This window comes from Schistocerca gregaria, chromosome 1 (genome assembly GCF_023897955.1).
Source record: "Schistocerca gregaria isolate iqSchGreg1 chromosome 1, iqSchGreg1.2, whole genome shotgun sequence".
NCBI lineage: Eukaryota > Metazoa > Arthropoda > Insecta > Orthoptera > Acrididae > Schistocerca > Schistocerca gregaria.
Window position 1 is genome coordinate 705,995,625 of NC_064920.1, and position 20,555 is coordinate 706,016,179.

A 20,555-nucleotide genomic window follows, 5' to 3' on the forward strand; every position below is an offset into this window, starting at 1 on the left:
GCTTCCAGGCGACGCCTGCCGCTCCGCTGGCAGACTTCCGCGTAGGCCGCGGGCGTCGTCTCGTTGACGTCACGGCGTTTGTCGGCCTCTCGCAATGCTGAGCATACGGGCGTGTTGTCCACCGTCATAGAACCGTGTGTATCTTACTTCCGTTAAAGCGAAAAGTATGGGAACAGTGAACCCCGGTCGTAGCGTCTCTATCTGTTACAGCCTTATCTTCAGGGCTTAGGACGTGAATTGCAATGTTTTCTCTCACAACACAAGATATACGAAAACGCTTTTCACCGATTCACTTTTCCGAGCCATCGATGATATTAACTGGGAACCAAGGCGATAGCAGACACCTGCACCGTTGAGTTCAGTTTAGCCCACAAGGAGAACGTACGGCATATACACTGCGTGAAAAAAAAATTGAAGCACCTTAAAGACGGACTGGTGTCAGTGTAGCTTTGTATATGTAGACGGGAATGTAAATCATTAATGTTGCCGCCTAAGGAATTAACGTTTCTTGCATAGGCTACCGTCGACGTAGCACCACAAACGGCTGCGTTGGAGTGCTGCCTTGACGGGGAAGCATAGTCTGCTGGTGAACAGCGTTGCATAGTGTTCAGCGATGAATCGTGGTTATGCAATGCCCGGATGACCGAAGTCAGCGAGTATGACGACGACATGGGGAGAGGCCGCATTCATCCAAAGTTTTGGAGAGGTACAACGGTGTTACCCGAAGTGTCATGGGGTGGAGAGATATCGGGCATGAGACTTCATGCGACGGCGGGTAGTGACTAAGGAATCTCTGACGGGAAAAAGGTATATCACGGATATCTTACGCTGCCATGTATTACCTCGCGGTCCCGTTTTCCTACGGGACGATGTCACCCACAAATCTCAAGTGCCCCTATGAAACGTCTGCCTGATTTTGAGGTACTCCTCTAGGCAGCAAGACCTCTGAATCTATCCACGATAGAACATATGTGGGCCAAACTCGGCCATCATTTATGTTCCATTACCAGTATTCAGGATATCAAAGAACATTTAGGACAATTGGTGTTAAGTTCCTATGGGACCAAACTGCTGAGGTCATCGCTCTTTAGGCTTACACACTACTTAATCTAACTTATACTAATTTACGCTAAGGACAACACACACACCCATGCCCGAGGGAGGGACTCGAACCTCCGATGGGGTCAACCGCGAGAACCGTGGCAAGGCGCCTCAGACGGCGCGGCTACCTCGCGCAGCAACATTTAGAACAGTTTGTAACACTACTGCCTGCCACTGTTATACCATAACCTCAAAGCTGGAGGTAGTTCGTATAAATGAAATCATTTTTATGAAAGCAATTGCAGTATATGGAAGCAGAGCAGTGTTACCCTCTGAGAGGAATTCTGTTGACCGTGATATACTTGACGGAGGAGGCTTATCGGAAGTGAAAGTTAGAATTACGTAAAAATAAACAGTAACAAACAATAATTTACCTGAATGAGATTTTCACTCCACTGCGCTGATATGAAACTTCCTGGCAGATTAAAACTGCGTGCCCGACCGAGACTCGAACTCTCTAGAAACATCCCCCAGGCTGTGGCTAAGCCATGTCTCCGCAATAGCCTTTCTTTCAGGAGTGCTAGTTCTACAAGGTTCGCAGGAGAGCTTCTGTAAAGTTTGGAAGGTAGGAGACGAGGTACTGGCAGAAGTAAAGCTGTGAGGCGTGCTTCGGTAGCTCAGATGGTAGGGCACTTGCCCGCGAAAGGCAAAGGTCCCGAGTTCGAGTCTCGGTCGGGCACACAGATTTAATCTGCCAGGAAGTTTCAATAATTTACCTATCCACAGTGACCAAATGATATTAACAACTGACGCCAGCCTAATTAGGAATAAGAATGAGTAACATTCTTTTTCAAGAAACTGAAAATAAGTAACTTCAATAGGCAATCACAGTCTATACTTTGTCACACGAGAGTGCAATGAACTTTGGAACCTGCATACGTTCACGTTAAAGTTGGCGTTGACAGAGCTGAACAAACTATTTGTATAGATATAACAGATAACGAAACAAACTATTTCCTTGAGGACATAGTTAAACTGAATGGTCTCAATAATGTTACTATTAATATTTCTTGTAGAATCGTAAATTGGACATAGATTCAATATTACTTTTCAAATATATTCCTATCTGACATGAAATATGGATATGGTTCACCTAAAAATTAGTTATTGTGCTTAGATTAAGTCTCTCACTACTAAACACCTTTCTACTTAGAATGAAAATTAAATGGAATACACTAACAGATTACTTCTCACTGTCTTTTGAATAAAAAAGTTACTGTTTTCATAGATAGTGGTCGTTCTATTAATCGTTATCTAGCATGAGCAAAATAGACAAACAGTGGATCCTGTTACACCATTAACATGCACTTTTAATACACAAGAGGAACACAATATTGTACAGAATTTGACTTGAATAGCAAGAGTAATTAAAACTTTCTATAATTAAGTAACTTTGTGCAATTGAACTACTTTCAATGGAGGGGGGGCCTTGATCTTGACCACTGTAGCATAGCGAACTAAAAACACTTTCAATACACTAGAGAAACAAGTACTTAGCAAGCATGAACATATAACTCTCAACGTTGCAGTTCTGAACTTTTGCTGCAGTGAAACACAAAATTGAGATATTTGTAATATCCATTCAACAAACAATATTAATTTTAGCACACTCTATTGCCATATTAATTTTAATATGCCTTCAATAAAGGACACTCGGTAAACACTTTAGCGTGAGAGGGACCCTAAGTGGATATGTGACTGAGGATAAATGGCGGTAGGTACAAGAGTTCAGTCAAATTTTAACTTATATTTGGGTACACTATAACATCCTATGAGCTGATCCTTTACTGTACATTACTATAGTTCTTCTGTTCCATTGCAGTGATTGCGCTATGTGGTGGCGATTGCATGTTGGTAGTTGGATTTGCAGGTAGAATTGCTGAGCTCAGTAATTTCTTGGTGGCGATGATAGATGCCAATTCCAGAATAGTTCCAGCTCTTTATCCATCCATCCGAGGCATTGGAAAGCGTCAGGAAAAGCCTCTCTCGAAAACAGCTCAATACACAACTTTTACATCAGCAGTTGATAGTTTGGTAGCTCGTCCCCGAGTGACTCTTGGTTCCACCTTTCTATCCATGCCCACCACATTTTGAGCACGCTACACAGTTCCGCTCCCGAGGGGAACCACACCACCTTTTACATACAAAATAACTCCGAACTCTATGTGACGGTCAGCAGTTTACATACAGGGTGTTTCAAAATTGACCGGTATATTTGAAACGGCAATAAAAACTAAACGAGCAGCGATAGAAATACACCGTTTGTTGCAATATGCTTGGGACAACAGTACATTTTCAGGCGGACAAACTTTCGAAATTACAGTAGTTACAATTTTCAACAACAGATGGCGCTGCAAGTGATGTGAAAGATATAGAAGACAACGCAGTCTGTGGGTGCGCCATTATGTACGTCGTCTTTCTGCGGTAAGCGTGTGCTGTTCACAACGTGCAAGTGTGATGTGACAACATGGTTTATTCCTTAGAACAGAGGATTTTTCTGGTGTTGGAATTCCACCGCCTAGAACACAGTGTTGTTGCAACAAGACGAAGTTTTCAACGGAGGTTTAATGTAACCAAAGGACCGAAAAGCGATACAATAAAGGATCTGTTTGAAAAATTTCAACGGACTGGGAACGTGACGGATGAACGTGCTGGAAAGGTAGGGCGACCGCGAATGGCAACCACAGAGGGCAACGCGCAGCTAGTGCAGCAGGTGATCCAACAGCGGCCGCGGGTTTCCGTTCGCCGTGTTGCAGCTGCGGTCCAAACGACGCCAACGTCCACGTATCGTCTCATGCGCCAGAGTTTACACCTCTATCCATACAAAATTCAAATGCGGCAACCCCTCAGCGCCGCTACCATTCCTGCACGAGAGACATTCGCTAACGATATAGTGCACAGGATTCATGACGGCGATATGCATGTGGGCAGCATTTGGTTTACTGACGAAGCTTATTTTTACCTGGACGGCTTCGTCAATAAACAGAACTGGCGCATATGGGGAACCGAAAAGCCCTATGTTGCAGTCCTATCGTCCCTGCATCCTCAAAAAGTACTGGTCGGGGCCGCCATTTCTTCCAAAGGAATCATTGGCCCATTTTTCAGATCCGAAACGATTACTGCATCACGCTATCTGGACATTCTTCGTGAATTTGTGGCGGTTCAAACTGCCTTAGACGACACTGCGAACACCTCGTGATTTATGCAAGATGTTGCCCGGCCACATGGCACGGCCGACGTCTTTAATTTCCTGAATGAATATTTCGATGATCGTGTGATTGCTTTGGGCTATCCGAAACATACAGGAGGCGGCGTGGATTGGCCTCCCTATTCGCCAGACATGAACCCCTGTGACTTCTTTCTGTGGGGACACTTGAGAGACCAGGTGTACCGCCAGAATCCAGAAACAATTGAACAGCTGAAGCAGTACATCTCATCTGCATGTGAAGCCATTCCGCCAGACACGCTGTCAAAGGTTTCGGGTAATTTCATTCAGAGACTACGCCATATTATTGCTACGTGTGGTGGATATGTGGAAAATATCGTACTATAGAGTTTCCCAGACCGCAGCGCCATCTGTTGTTGACAATTGTAACTACTGTAATTTCGAAAGTTTGTCTGCCTGAAAATGTACTGTTGTCCCAAGCATATTGCAACAAACGGTGTATTTCTATCGCTGCTCGTTTAGTTTGTATTGCCGTTTCAAATATACCGGTCATTTTTGAAACACCCTGTAACAGCAACCAAACATATTAAATAAAACAGAACATTCGCATATATTGACATTCCTACAAAAAATTATTCATACTGAAATTACAATTATATACAGCAAGTTTTGTTCCCTCCAAATGAGACAAAGAATTTAAATGACAGATACACTACATTGCATAGAATCAAACCATGACATCAAAGATTTTACAAAGAAATGAGTATACAATTTTGTGTTATCGATTAAATCAAACATTTACAGAAGCTCAACAATGCAATGTTGAACAAAACAGAAAGCAAAGTGAATCAACAAAAGGTATGTAGTGTCTAAGCTATGGTGTTACAAGTTGTGGGTGACGCCCTACTAACTGAATTCGTCGTCCATCTAGGTCAGTGAGGGGGAGCGTGGGTGCAATGTCATATTGATAAGTGTGCTCAAACTGTCTAGTCCTTCGTAACCACTGAAATAACTTCACATTCGCTCTAAACCTGCGACGTTTCGTTTAGGGATCGGCCATAAATTACGTCACACGTTAACGGGGAGGAAGGAGGTCAACAAAGCGTGACAAAGAGGAGGGGGAGAGGGGGCACAGGTCATAAGTTTGGTTATGTTACATGTAAAAAGTTTTGTTTTTTATTACGACTCTAAACTTCATCTCTAATGAAAAACTTGAAAACATTACCAATTCCAACGAGGTTTAAACTTGTTTTCATCACTTTTTGGCACGTGGAGGCCGCGCGATGTGATTGTTGTTCACGCTTGCTGTACCTGTGTCCTACGGGGCCGCGCGTTGACCACTTTTGACATACGCCTAAAGGCCAATACCGCCTGTGAAGCTTTGGCAAAACTTGCCACCGCTCTAATTTTGTCTACGTTGAACTGTTTATATTATTCTGTCGAAATTTGACGTTGACCGAGTGATGGACTTTTTTTTCTTAGTTCTACTATTTTGTATTTTTCAATTTACTACCTAACATATTTAAAAAAGTGTTTACGTATTCTTTACCGCAAACTATGTGAACTCTACAGTGCAGCTGATGCTGATAAAAGTGAACAAAATATACAAGCCGAAGTTAATACCATATGGCGAAGTTTGAAAAATAGTAATAATATTGAAGGTGAAAACTCAAAGAATTGCAAATAAAGCTGACATAAAAGAAAGCGCATTTATCGATTTTTTTCGAAAGGTCCTTCTTCGTTAAAACCAGCAAAACAATTAGTGCCCATGGGCGTAAAAGTAAGTCTGAGTTTTATATTATCTTAACATTTCGTTCCCCCGCTAAAAATAAATTTAGCGTTCTGCAGCAAACTGAAAGACAGAACAATCCAGTCAGTTACATTTCGTTGTTATTCACTACTTATTGTAAAGCAAAAGCGGCAACCGCATCTTTCTGTTTGTCTATTGATCTCGGAAAGTACAGGGTCGATTTCAGTCCGGTTCTCACCATAGTGTAGTTGGATTCCTCAGGGCGATTTAGCATACATATTATGTAAAATACCCGTATATAACGTTTTACATGCTTAATTTTAATTACAGGAAGAAACCAAACAGGACATACCACCAAGTTATTAAAGATATTAGTATGCAACCAGGTAGAAGCAAGCTACCTCAAATAGTTCCTAAACCAACGCCTAGGCAGAACACTTCTAGGAATAAAATTGTAGAACTAGAACCTGAGCTGAGAAGCTTGAAGTTAGCAAGCGACTCTGGCATGCCGACAGATGAAGCAACAGTAAGAATAACAACATTAAGGAAAGACATACAACAGGAATTACTGAAGACTCGTGGTCGCGCGGTAGCGTTCTCGCTTCCCGCGCCCGGGTTCCCGGGTTCGATTCCCGGCGGGGTCACGGATTTTCTCTGCGTCGTGATGACTGGGTGTTCTGCGATGTCCTTAGGTTAGTTAGGTTTAAGTAGTTCTAAGTTCTAGGGGACTGATGACCATAGCTGTTAAGTCCCATAGTGCTCAGAGCCATTTAGCCAATTACTAAAGAGAAGTATCAGCGCAGCCGAACAATAGGAAAACAAAACGTTCTAGAAATTTGTGAAAGTAATTCCTACGTAACAGCAGCTCTAAAAATTCGAAACACCGTTGGTCGAACTGGAGTAGAAGGAAAAAAATGGGTCAAATAGCTCTGAGCACTATGGGACTTAACTTCTGAGGTCATCAGTCCCCTAGAACTTAGAACTACTGAAACCTAACGAACCTAAGGACATCACACACATCCATGCCCGAGGCAGGATTCGAACCTGCGACCGTAGCGGTCGCGCGGTTCCAAACTGTAGCTCCTAGAACCGCTCGGCCACACCGGGCGGCGGAGTAGAAGAAAATCAATCCGGTTTACTTGAAGTCACAAAGGAGATTGCAGTTTTTGATGGTGCAGATGATGATCGACGTTGCACTCAAATTACAAGGGGATGCAAAACATTGGACGACTTACGAGCCGAATCATGTAAATAAGACTATACTATCAGTCGTTCTGGTTTATATTTATGACTCCTTCCCAGACGAGTCTATACAGACTAGGGAAAAAAACACAAGGTAACTGTTACTGTTAAACTGTGCAAGCCAGGCTCTGTGTTTCATGTAAACCATAAAGATGGCAAATTATGTACACCTACTATAACAAAACCTGGAACCTTTAGCTTTAATTTCGGGTCCTGGTCAAGCATTATTTTTATCTATGGATAACAAAGCTTATGTGCTATTAGGTATCACTGCAGAAAATGCAGAAGCACCAATATTAATGCACTTCGACTGCAATCTAAAATCATAATTATGTCGCCGCTGAAAAACTTAAGCTTATTCCCTCTGTTTATGTGCGTATTGTAATAAACAGAGATCGTGAAGGGAAACCTGAAGCTACAACTCACTCAGAGCCTAAGTTTGTAGCGATTAGTGGTGTAAACCATTCTTCCTCTGACGCACAAACTCTTGCCACTGACATACACAGACTTTTTAAGTTATCATTTTTCGGAAAGTTAATGAGATCTCGTAAAAGTTTTGTAAAACCCGTGTTTATTTTCAGTTACGATGGTGGCCCCCACAAAAATCATCGATACGAGTGAATTATAGTTTCAGCTGTACAGCGTTTCAAGGATTTTGAATTGGATCCTGTTTCCATTGACACAAATGGTCAACGAAGAAGTTCATTTAACAGAGTGGAGTGACGAATGGCGTCTCTTAGTCGCGAACTTACTGGTGTTGTGTTAAATCATTGCAGTTTCAGTTCATATCCTAATTCCAGTAATCGAACTACTGACTTGGAGCCAGAAAAACGGAACTGGCTAATATTTGGAGCCAACTGGTCATGGACAATTTTTCTGTGGTTGCCGAATACTTTGTTCCAACGGATACCAGACTGGATATCGCACAGGCTAGGACATTGAAAAAAGTGCTACTTGGTACGCAAATCACGTACGTGCATGACAATATTATTTTTTACAAATTGTAAAATGCGAGGGTATCGCATGTTGCGTTGTGAGACGATCTAGCCTGTGGCCATTACTACGAGAGAGGTTTCTACTATCTCCTGTTCTGATTAAACAGTTTTCAGACGGGAATGTACATGTAGGAAATCATGCCTCCGAAGGTAAATTTGTTCCGCTGTTACTGCAGGTTTCTTTGGATCTTAGAGCGTCTTATCATTTGAAGCAAGGTCCATACGATGGCTATTGCCCCTTTATCGAGGCATACTCATTTAAACAGTCGTATGGCACCTGTCGCTTATATTTTTCGTCATACAAAGCCACTAACCAACACATGCAATCACATAAGAACCAACAAGAAGGTTTGCCCTTCACGGAGATTTATCCTCAAAAAATTGCAACTGCACGTGGCAGGAAAGTTCTCTGTTTGTTAAACATGACGATGCTATATGGCTGAATGAAGATGATGTAGACACTTCGAATATTCCTAACATTATCCAAATCGAGAACGAAATGACTGCTATGCCAATTATAAATAACATACTTACATAGAAATATGTAAATAATTTTGGTTGGCCCTGAGCACTATGGGACTCAACTTCTGAGGTCATTAGTCCCCTAGAACTTAGAACTAGTTAAACCTAACTAACCTAAGGACATCACACATATCCATGCCCGAGGCAGGATTCGAACCTGCGACCTTAGCGGTCTCGCGGTTCCAGACTGCAGCGCCTAGAACCGCACGGCCACTTCTGCCGGTAATTTTGGTAGTACTGTTTTAATTTAACATTTCTAAATCCAAAACTGCAAAATATTTTACGTCACACACCAGGGGAGGGAGGTCACACAAATGTGACCACCTAAGACAAAGAGGAGAGAAGGGCATGTTCCAAAAATCATGACGTAATTTATGGACAGCACCTTAGTTCCCTCCTTTTCATATGGGCACTTCACTTTCTTTTGTCAGGCACTGCAATAACTTATCAAAACATGGTTTTCTGCTTGCCTTCATCCTCTTGCAGTCTTATGCTGCAATTCTACCACCAAAGCTATAGTCTGTGAATCATTCCAAGGATATACAATCGCCACTTTTGACGCACCCTTACATGCAGTGGTTTATGAGTAACAACAGCAACCATTCACAGTGGTTACTATTCATCACGAATATTTGTGACAATACCGTGGTGTCATTTTTCAGTAGGACAAAGCTCGCCCACAAATGACATGTGTCTCTATGAAATGTCTGCGTGATTTTGAGGTACTCCCTTGTCCGTCATGACCCCTGGATCTGTCCTCGATAGGACATATGTGGATCAAGTTCGGACACAATCTGCTTCCTTACTCGTGCATATTAGTTACTGCTTTCGAACGGCAAAGTTAGTCATCAGTACAAGTATTGATCGGCAAACAGCTGCATTTATATGGAGTAAGTCGGCCGCATCCTGAGGCGATAATTCTTTTAACGCGTAAAAGGATGGCTGAAAATTCGGCGGAAATTATTGTAGCACATGGCTTACTCACTGACCTCCGCTGTCTTTTCCGCTGCTGCCCCATTCGAAGTATATTCGATACTAGCAGGCCTTTCCTTGTGAAATCAACTTCTTGTGCAGTAATTTATTATTCAGGTGACACCGTTCACCTCAGCTGGTGCCGTGGTATTCCGAAATGACAGTAAGCTATGTGCAGGTAATAGTTTCACTCTCGTGTTCAGGTAAGGTAGAGGTGAAATGAAATGTCGTGTGTCGAGGGCCTCCCGTCGGGTAGACCGTTCGCCTGGTGCAAGTCTTTCGGTTTGACGCCGCTTCGGCGACTTGCGCGTCGATGGGGATGAAATGATGATGATGATTAGGACAACACAATACCCAGTCCCTGAGTGGAGAAAATCTCCGACCCAGCCGGGAATCGAACCCGGGCCCTTTGGATTGAGAGTCTGTCGCGCTGACCACTCAGCTACCGGGGCGGACAAGGGAGAGGTAATACTAGGGTCATCCCAAAAGTTAAGTCTCCAATTTTTTTATAAGTACATACACCTGTTTATTTCTACAACGATTTACATCAGTTTACAGATTGAGCATTTACCTATTTTTCGACATAATAACGATTTCTGTCGATGCATTTTTGTAGAAGCTGTGGCAGTTTCTGCATGCCCATGCGATACCAGCTCGCCGCCATGCTGTTCAGAAACTTATGAACCTCTTCTTTCACCTCGTCGTCGGAGCTGAATCGCTTTCCGGCCAAATGTTCTTTTAACCTATGAACAGGTGATAGTCACTGGGCGTCAAGTCAGGACTAGAGGGTGGCTGGGTGATTATGTTCCACTGAAACTGTTGCAGGAGAGCAACGGTTTGCCGAGCGATGTGTGAGCGACCGTTGCCATGGAGAATGTGTACGCCCTTGCTCAACATTCCTCTTCTCCGGTTCTGAATTGTCCCTTTGAGTTTTTTCAGACTCTCACAGTACCTGTCAGCGTTGTCCTGTTCGGCTGCAAGGCGGTGAAGAAATGAACGGGAAGCATCAATTCGTTGCCGCATGTGGTCCTCAGTCAGCATGCGTGGCACCCATCTTGCGCACACCTTCCGGTAGTTCAATGTTTCCGTTAAAATTCTGTGAGCGGTGCTTCGGGAAACCTCAGGAACAACGCGCAGACATCATCCAGGGTGATCCGCCAATCTTCACGCATGCTTTGCTCAACCTTCAACACTGTCTCTTCAGAAACTGACGGTCTCCCGCTCCTTTGTTCGTCGTTAATTTCGGTCCGACCAGCTGCAAACTCTCTACACCACTTACGAACATTTTTGACATCCATGCACGACTCACCATACACTTCCGTCAATTGGCGATGGATCTCAATCGACGCAGTGCCCTTTGCGTCCAAAAACCGAATAAATGCGAGCAATTCGCACTTGGCGGTAACATCCAACTGAAGCCCCATTCTCAACGGCTGCCAGGCCAAGACTGAGCGCCCCAGAGCGGCGTGCGCATGTTTACACACAGCGCGCGAAGCACTCTTCATAACAGTGTGACCAACTGCAACACAAACATTGTACTGTACACATTAAAAAATAGGAGACCTTACGTTTGGAATCGCCCTCGTAATTTCAGACACAATATCTTCTATCACTTTCTGTACTTCAATGTTTTTGTAGTATTTTACATCAGCATGAAAAAGATTGGAGTAGAGCAACATGAAAATGCAGACAGAGGGAGGTACCGATATCACGTAAAACCAAATAGCGAATTTTCTGTGGATACCAACATGCTAAGGGATTCTACTTAGTGACTACGCGAACCGTGCTGCAATTGACCCGACTTCCATGCATCCGATCACAAGTTCCTAACCTAAAAGAAAAGGCACGTGTAAAAAAGAGTAAGAAGTAGTAGAACAGCATGCAGGCCGCCAGTTCTACGAGGGGCGTTCAATAAGTAAAGCAACACTTTTTTTCTGGAAGAAGGTTCGTTTTATTCAGGATTCCAAAACACCACATTATTCCTCACTCTCTTGGCTACAAAACCCTATTTTTCAATATATGTCTGCAAGGTACCACTCCACTGATCGACATCGGAGGCAATGTCTTGGTGCGTCAATAACATCCCCATCATTCACGTATTGCTTTACGTGTAGCGCGTCCTTCACTGGGCTAAACAGATGCAAGTCGGAAGATGCGAGGTCCGCGCTGTAGGGTGTATGAAGAAGAACAGTCCAGTGAGGTCCTGTGAGGTCCTCTCGGGTGCGCAGACTTGGATGTCACGATCAGACTCGTAACGTGTAGGCAGTTCCGCACGGATGGTCCTTCGCCGTTGTTTACGGTCTTCCGTTAGGCAGCGAGGAACTCAGCGGGCACAGACGTTTGAGTACCACAACTGTTTCAACACCACCGACAGTGACGTCCACTTGTGCAGCGAGGTGTTTCATTGTGATCCACCGATCTTCTAGAATGATACTGTCCGCACGTTCCTGCACTGCAGGAGTCACAGATGTGTCCCGACACGAAGGAGATGGGACAGGTTTGCGCTGCCTTGTTGCGATGATGACAGACGCCTCGCGCAACGATTCGCCGTGCTTTTGTTCGCTGCCAGGTCTCCACTGCCAGCTCTCTGCAAGCACCTGTGAATATCGGCGATGCTCTGATTTTCCGCCAAAATAAAATCTGTGACAGCTCTCTGCTTGGAACGCACCTCTGTTACAGACGCTATTTTGAAGCCTTCGTTTTAGCGCCGCCACCTATCGGTACTTCATGAAACTATAGGGGCTGAAGCTGGAATATCCCACGATGTCCCACAACAAATTCCGCACATTTTCAATCGAAAAAGTGTTACGTTACATATTGCTTGCCTCTTGTGTAGCCTGTAATTTCCAACATCCCACCTCCACCCTCCCTTTATCCTCCCCACCCACCAGAAAAATTATGTGGTTTATGTACTGGACTTGCGGTAGGTAGCTCCTAATGTCTATCATAATGATCCACTTCCATCTTGGCAACTTCCCAGTCACCTTGTAAGACAGGTGTTGTAAACTTCCCCAATTGCTTTTTTGTGCTTTCAACACCAGAAAAGGATCGAAATCATTTATGTTTACAGTGTGATCGCTGTCCTCGGCATTTAGTGCTAGGCACCAAGCAAGTTTAAACACCAATTTCCCACTAGTATTATCATTATCTTCGCTTAATTGCGTATGGACTTTTTAGCAGATTGTAATCTGCACATGTCTATACACACAGAGAAACTGGAGTACCCGATTTTTGAATAAATAACTCAAGACGTTCTCTCTTGGTTCACCCTCGGCTCTAAAGCCATAGCACAGCGTAAACAGGACTTGGACTTCTGCGCAGTCTGCTAGGGATGTCTCGGTGATTTTTCATATGAGTTTTCGAACCAATAGAAACGCTGGGAGAATGTATCGTTCTGTGCAATGCACCGTGAAAACTCAAAACGATATCTGTCATAAAGAGCCATCCGCTGCGGCCGAGCGGTTTTAGGCGCTTCAGTCCGGAACCGCGCTGCTGCTACGGTCGCAGGTTCGAATCCTGCCTCGGGCGTGGATGTGTATGATGTCCTTAGGTTAGTTAGGTTTAAGTAGTCCTAAGTCTAGGGGACTGATGACCTCGGATGTTAAGTCCCATAGTGCTTAGTGCCATTTTGTCATAAAGAAAGCGTAAGACACTTTAGTGGAAATTCCTAGAATTCATCGACGAAAAAAAATCGCAAATACAGAAAAATTATGAATATAGAGTAATGAAATTTCGGAAAAACATTTGTCGAGGTGACATATTTAAGTGATTAAAGTTGCAAGATCACTGGTTAATGTAACCGTGAATGTGAAATGCTGGTACACCTCTAGCCGGTGTAACCGGAATGTTGAATGCAAGCATGTAAACGTGCATCGATTGTGTTTTACGCGGGCTGGATGTCTGTTTGTGGGATGGAGTTTCAAACCTGATGCACTTCGTCAGTCAATACAGCCACGGTTATTGTTCGTTGTGGATGACACTGGAGTTGTCCGATGACGTCACATATATACTCAGTTGGAGACAGATCTGGTGATTGATCATGCCAAAGCAACATGTCGACATTCTTTAGAGTATGCTGGGTTACAACAGCGGTGTCTGGGCGAGCGTTATCTTGTTGGAAAACACCACCAGGAAAGATGTTCATGAACAGCAGCACAACAGATCGAGTCACCAGAATGAGGTACAGATTTTCATTCGAGGTGTGTGGGATAAACACGACAATGCTCGTGCTGTTTTATAAAATTGCACTCCAGACCATAACTTCAGGTGTGGGTCCTGTGTGTCTAGCTCGCAGACAGGAAACTTGCAGGCCCTCAACTGGCTCCTTCTAACCAACACACAGCCATCACTGGCACCGACGCAGAACCAGCTTTCATCAGAAAACACAACAGGCTTCCACCGTGCCCTGTGCTGCTGCAGACGCCGTACAATGTGGCAGAGCCATACGCCGAAGACGGTCTTCCCTATAGATAGTGCCGCTTGGCCGTCCGAAGTCTGATTTCCTTGTGACCGTACATACCAGTCACCACCGCTATCAGCCATCATGTACAGTGGCTGCTTTCCTACCCAATCTTGATACAATGTCGCAGAAGGGACATCCAGCTTCTCGTAGCTCAATTACGCAACGTCGTTCGAACTCAATGGCGTGGTGATCATGGCATCTTTGTCTCCTTAAAGACATTCTTGACGAACATCAGCTTACCACGAAGAATCTCAAAGATAACTAACTCTCACGACATTTTCAGGTGTAGAAACACGCCTTCCAACTTTCGTTTATGTCGCATAACCTCTTCTTGGCGCGATTTCTTTTTCGTCATCAGTATAGATAACGTCAGTAGCTCGTGGTCTCGCGGTAGCGCTCTCGCTTCCCGAGCACTGGGTCCCGGGTTCGATCCCCGGCGGGGTTAGGGATTTTCACCTGCCTCGAGATGAGTGGATGTTGTTGTGTCGTCTTCATCCTCATCATTCATCTCTGTTACGGAGGGGGGAGGCAACGGCAAACCACCTCCATTGGGACTTTGCCTAGCACGGCGGTGCGGGCTCCCGCATCGTTCCCCCACGCTGTGCTGAGTATGGGACTTCATCATCATCAGTGTAGATAAGGCATGTCACACGAAGATATTTATCACTGACAAGGGGCGGACAGGAATGTCAGGTATTTTTGCTATCCCAGGAGTTACATAATTGCTCCCCTTCCGAGGTGATAAGAAATGTGGAAGGCTACGTTAAGGCTAAACATCGCGTTAGTCATGAGTCGTCAGACACTAATCACGAGCTCCGACAGAACAACGTGCGTCTCGTCATTTCCAGAACAACTCTCTTACTATTTGCCTAATGTGAATTAGTGAAACCAAAGCAAACCTAAACCCGTTTGACCGCTCGTGGGTATGAGTCTTGCTCCACCTGAATGAGCCTCTAGTGTGCCAGCCACTGTAGCACAACTGTACAAACGAAAGGCCCATCCATAAGAACTGCGGTGTATACGGATGTTGATCTTTACGGCATTGCAAAGCATTGAGTACTACGTGTCGTAGAGAACGATTCTGAGTTTTTCTATGGCAACATTGTAATTTCTAACGTTTATGCCTTCGATGTGGCTTTGGTATCGAACCGATCTCGTTTTCGGAAGGAACGCGGTTGATATCCCCTCGCGGCCATTTAGACTCAGGTTTTGCTTGTTTTCTCCAAAGAACTACAGGCACATGATAAAATGGTTGCTTTGAGTTTACCGCAAGGTATGTCTTTTCACGTCATCGTAAATCGGAGTTTGTACTCCATTTATGATGACGTCGAGGAGAGTCTGTACTGTGGTCTTCCTACCGTCTTTCTCCTTCGAACTTAGCTTAGTTGGACAAGACGACACTAAGACTAAAACTGTTTCCAAAGCACTGCAAAAAAGGTCTGAACGTACCGAAATTTGGGACGTTATGGAAACTAAACTTACTAAACGTAAGTTACTTGTGTCCGCTTTTGGGTGCACGGACGAAGGTTGCTGTTGGTGTGCATAGCGGCGACCAGGAAAGGCACAAGCCAGGCAGGATCAGCGTTACCGCAACAGTGACAGTCGCAGAACACGCCCCACCGGCAGCGTTTATGGTTTCTTCCCGGTTGTTGCGCCATCACATTGGCGTAGATTTCCTCTACAGCGCGCATTTTTCTATAGAGCAAAAATGTGAGAGCTGCTGGTTCTGTTCTGTCAGAAGTGACACAAATTTTACATTCAATCTCTTCAGTGTCTCATAACTGATTGGTTTGCTGCACGTCTTTTGTTTGTATTTCGCTTGAAATGTAAGTGTATGGCACTGCGATATGGTGGGGAAGACAAAGTCTGAGATCACCGTGACTACTTTTAATATAACGAACAAGACACCCACCGTCTACCTCACTTTTTTTGTTTATCCGGATAACGGGTTTCGACTCTTGACAAGTCCACTCGCTGTGGTAAGATTAGTTTGGATATCAGGATGATATCCGGCAAGAGTCGATGCCGGTAACCTGGATAAACATAAAAAGTGATCCAGACGGTGTTCGTCTTCTCCGTTGTACCTCGAAACTGTGTAAGGTATGTTTTCGTGATAAATAAAATGTGTCTGCCGTTCGATATGTTTGTATACGTCAATTATTTTTATTTGTGGTCCACCTAAAAGCCCCTCTGAACCCATTCCCACCGCCGAAATCAATAGCCAGCTTGCACTTTAAAGTGTCGTATTTTCTCGCACGGAACCCGAGGATGGAAATTTTTGAAACTGTAAACAACACCACCATTACCGTAACGGTGACTCACAAATGAAGTAAAATAGTTAGCCTCTTCAAATAATTTTTCTGCGTGTTTGAGGCGCTATGTCGCGAATTGCGCGGCCCCTCCAGCCGGAGGCTCGAGTCCTCCCTCGTGCATGGATGTGTGTGTGTTGTTCCTAGTGTTAGTTTAAGAAGTGTGTGAGTTTAGGTTCAAATGGCTCTAAGCAGTATGGGACTTAACATCTGAGGTCATCAGTCCCCTTGACTTAGAACTACTTAAATCTGCCGGCCGGGGTGGCCGAGCGGTTCTAGGCGCTTCAGTCTGGAACCGCGCGACCGCAGCGGTCGCAGGTTCGAATCCTGCCTCAGGCATGGATGTGTGTGATGTCCTTAGGTTAGTTAGGTTTACGTAGTTCTAAGTTCTAGGGGACTGATGACGTCAGAAGTTAAGTACCATAGTGCTCAGAGCCATTTTTGAACTGAAACCTAACTAACCTGAGGACATCACACACATCCGTGACCCAGACAGGATTCGACCTGCGACCGTAGCAGCAGCGCGGTTCTGGACTGAAGCGCCTAGAACCGCTTGGTCACAGCGGCCGGCTGTAAGGCTAGGGACCGATGACCTCAGCAGTTTGGTCCCTTAGGAATTCACACACATTGAACATTATGAACCATCGTTCCAAGACACATTTTACTGTGTTGATCTAACCAATAGTAGTTGTTAAAACTTTTTTTTTATTGGCTAATCACCCCATTGCTGCATCCGCTGTTGTTCGTTTTGCTTCTGCCACGCCAACAATTGGAGCGAACCGGACTTCAGCCTGGAAAAGAGAGTTGTGCAGTCATGTGTAATCGGAATCGGTATTACACCAGGAACTACGCAGTAGTCAGCGCTTGCGCAGCAAGAATGCCTCGTTATCAACAGGTGGCCACAGCTCAGCCGACAGCGACACGAGATGTAGTAATCCCAATCTGCGGTTTTCCGCTGGAGCCAGCACAGGCGTACACAGTACCCCGATAAAGTGTACCCACTGGTGCCTATTAGTTCACTTATGTAAAGAAAGTATGGTATCTCCATAATGCGTACTCTTTCCAGAACATGAACATCTCTGGAATTATGAAGGTCACCTGGAAAGTATTGCCCCTTCAACAGTTACACTGACCGAATACCAAGAACGAGTTGTGCCCCATAAACCAAAGTTGGTAGGCGTGTTCCCATATCTGAAAAATGATGACTATTCAAATTTCTCGGAAAATCTCATAAAAGTAGCCCCAGTAGCGCCGCTAAGAGGATGCAAATCAGGACTGTTTCTAAAGGTTTGTAAAGGTCGTGAGCGTTACTTACCTTTGGGACTGAGAAGCAGAGCCTGATTACTTCTGCGATACTGCAGGAAGACGCACCAGAAATCTAGCCACGGTATACGTTTGCTGGCAGCGGTAGTGACCGGAATGTACTGTCGCAAGAAGAACGGGCTCCAGGTGACCACATGGCAATACCTTCAGGGAACGTCGTGTTTGGCGTATAGCTTTGGCGCATCACGCTGCATATGAAGCAGAACTTTCAGCAGCAGTTGACTCAACTATGACACAACGGACCAAGGACGGCTCCGAGCCAGACGCCCTGTAACGTGCATTCCACTGACCCCAAACCACGACTTCAGTGGTGCGAACCGAGAGCTCATTGGAGGACAGGGGGGAGGTCTGTTGTGTTTTCTGATGAAAGCCGGTTCTGCCTCGGTGCCAGTAATGTTGGTTATAAGGAGGCTACTTGGGAGCTTGCACCAACTTGCCTGCGTGCTGGACTCACTGGATCTGCACCTTGAGTTACGTTCTGGAGTGCGATTTCGTATGACAGAAGGAGCACTCTCATGGTTATCCCACGCACCATGACTGCAAATCTGTTTGGCACTCTCGTGACTCGACATGTTGTGCTGCATTCACGAACAGCATTCCAGGAGGTGTTTTCCGCACCACAACACTCGCCCACATTCCTCTGTTGTAATCCAACATGCTCTAAATAGTGTCGACATGTTGCTTTGCACTTTCGATCACCAGATCTGTCTCCCAACGAATATATATGCAACATCATCGAACGACAACTCCAGCGTCATCCACAACCAGCATTAACCGTCCCTGTATTGACCGACCGAGTGCAACAGGTGTGGAACTCCCTTCCACAAACTAAAATCCGGCACCTGTACAAAACTATGGATGCACATTTGCATGCTTGCAATCAACATTCGGACGGTTACACCGGTACCAGCATTTCACGTTTCCAATGGCTTATCTCGCGCTTACATTAACCTCTGCTCTTGCAATGTTAATCACTTAAATGTTACCTAGACAAATCTGTTCCCGAAAGTTCTTTCATTAATTGTTGCGATTTTTTTCTGTCAGTGTATGTATTCCACAAAATCAAAATTACACAAGTGAAAAATGATATTTCATTCGTACCCAGTATTTTTCCCAGGCAGTCTCCTTGAACTTCTATGATTTTCCTTCAGTGATACACAAGGGCGTTTATGTCCAGTCGGTGCGAGGCATTGTACTGTTCACGAATCCATGTCTTCACAGAGTGGACCACCTCTTCGTCGCTGAGCGGACCACCTCCTCGTCGTCCTCAAAATAGCTTCCATGACTGCTATATTTCAATGGCCCAAACAAGTCGAAGTCCGTGGGAGCTAGGTCAGGTTTGCAGGGAAGACGGGGTGACACTCCCCAACCCTCTTTCGGTGTGTTAAGAGTATACAAAACTGCTGATAACTGCATTCACGGTTCCCTCGCTGGTTTCCAGCAGCAGCGCCAACCACCGAATCGTAATGCGTCGGGCCTCGCGAGTGAGAACATTAGCACGCTGCAATACGTCAAGACGCATACACACCACGGACGCCGCGAAAAACCATAAAAAAAGACGTTTGGCGAAGCGCTGCGCGTCCTGTTTGGAGTTAGTTAGTTAGTTGCATGTTCCGTAGGTGCTTTGACTGATTCTTTTATCGAAATGATGTCGAACGAGTCAGTTTACAGGATATGTATATATTAATAGCGTTAACATTAATGAACACATCATTTTATTCTTACTCAAGCAACTGACCTCCAAAATAAGTGTTTTTTCCTGGCTACCAGTTTTTAAGTAGAAATTCGTCAATGGAGTAGAAGGAGTTGCTCAGGAGAAATGGTTTCTAATTAGATTTAAAACTTCCTTCGCTACGTGTCTGACATTTTATGGTACTGGGCAAACGATCACAAATGTTTATTGCTGCATGTTAAACTTCTCTTTTAGCGACTGATAGGTTTAGCAACGGGTAATAAAGATCATTTTTCCTTCTAGTGTTGTAGGTATGTACATCAATCTGCTCAAATTATCATGTGTCTTGTGACGGCGCAGTTAAAATGTCTGCTTCCTTGAACAGCTGCCTACATGACATTCGTAGGTGAAGACCACATATTATTCTCATAGCTCGCTTTTGTGCAAACAGTACTTTCCCCTGAGTGATTACTTACTCGTGGCAATATGCAAAATATGTCAGGAGGTTGATACGTTTGTTTCCAAGACTAGCAGTTACACGAAGAGCGAAAGTAGCCGAACTTAATTGTTGCAAAAGTTCGGTAATATGCTTCATCTGGTTCAAGTTTTCACCAATATGTACAGTCAAACATTTGAAGCATTCTATGCCTGCACATGTGCTGTATTTTTTACGTTACTATTTGTTGCCCAGAAAAATTCTTTAGAAAATATTATTTATTAATTCTTCTGTAGCTTTCTGTCTAATGGGATTTATTAGAACACTACCATCATCTGCATAGTTACCAGTTTTGCTTGCTGCACATTAAGTGGAAGGCCAAACACATATACGGGGTGGTCCATTGATCGTGACCGGGCCAAATATCTCACGAAATAAACATCAAACGAAAAAACTACAAAGAACGAAACTTGTCTAGGTTGAATGGGGAAACCAGATGGCTCTATGGTTAGCCCGCTACATGGCGCTGCCATAGGTCATACGGATATCAAGTGCGGTTTTTTTTAGTGGGAACCTACATTTTTTATTACACATTCGTGTAGTAC

General features: G+C 44.5%; 1 protein-coding gene across 1 annotated transcript in view; it reads left to right on the forward strand.

Moving 5' to 3' along the window:
• The window catches only part of LOC126365766 (UDP-N-acetylglucosamine--peptide N-acetylglucosaminyltransferase 110 kDa subunit), a 572,676-nt gene that overhangs the window by 60,746 nt on the left and 491,375 nt on the right, over positions 1-20,555 (forward strand). The gene's annotated exons all lie outside the window — the stretch shown is intronic.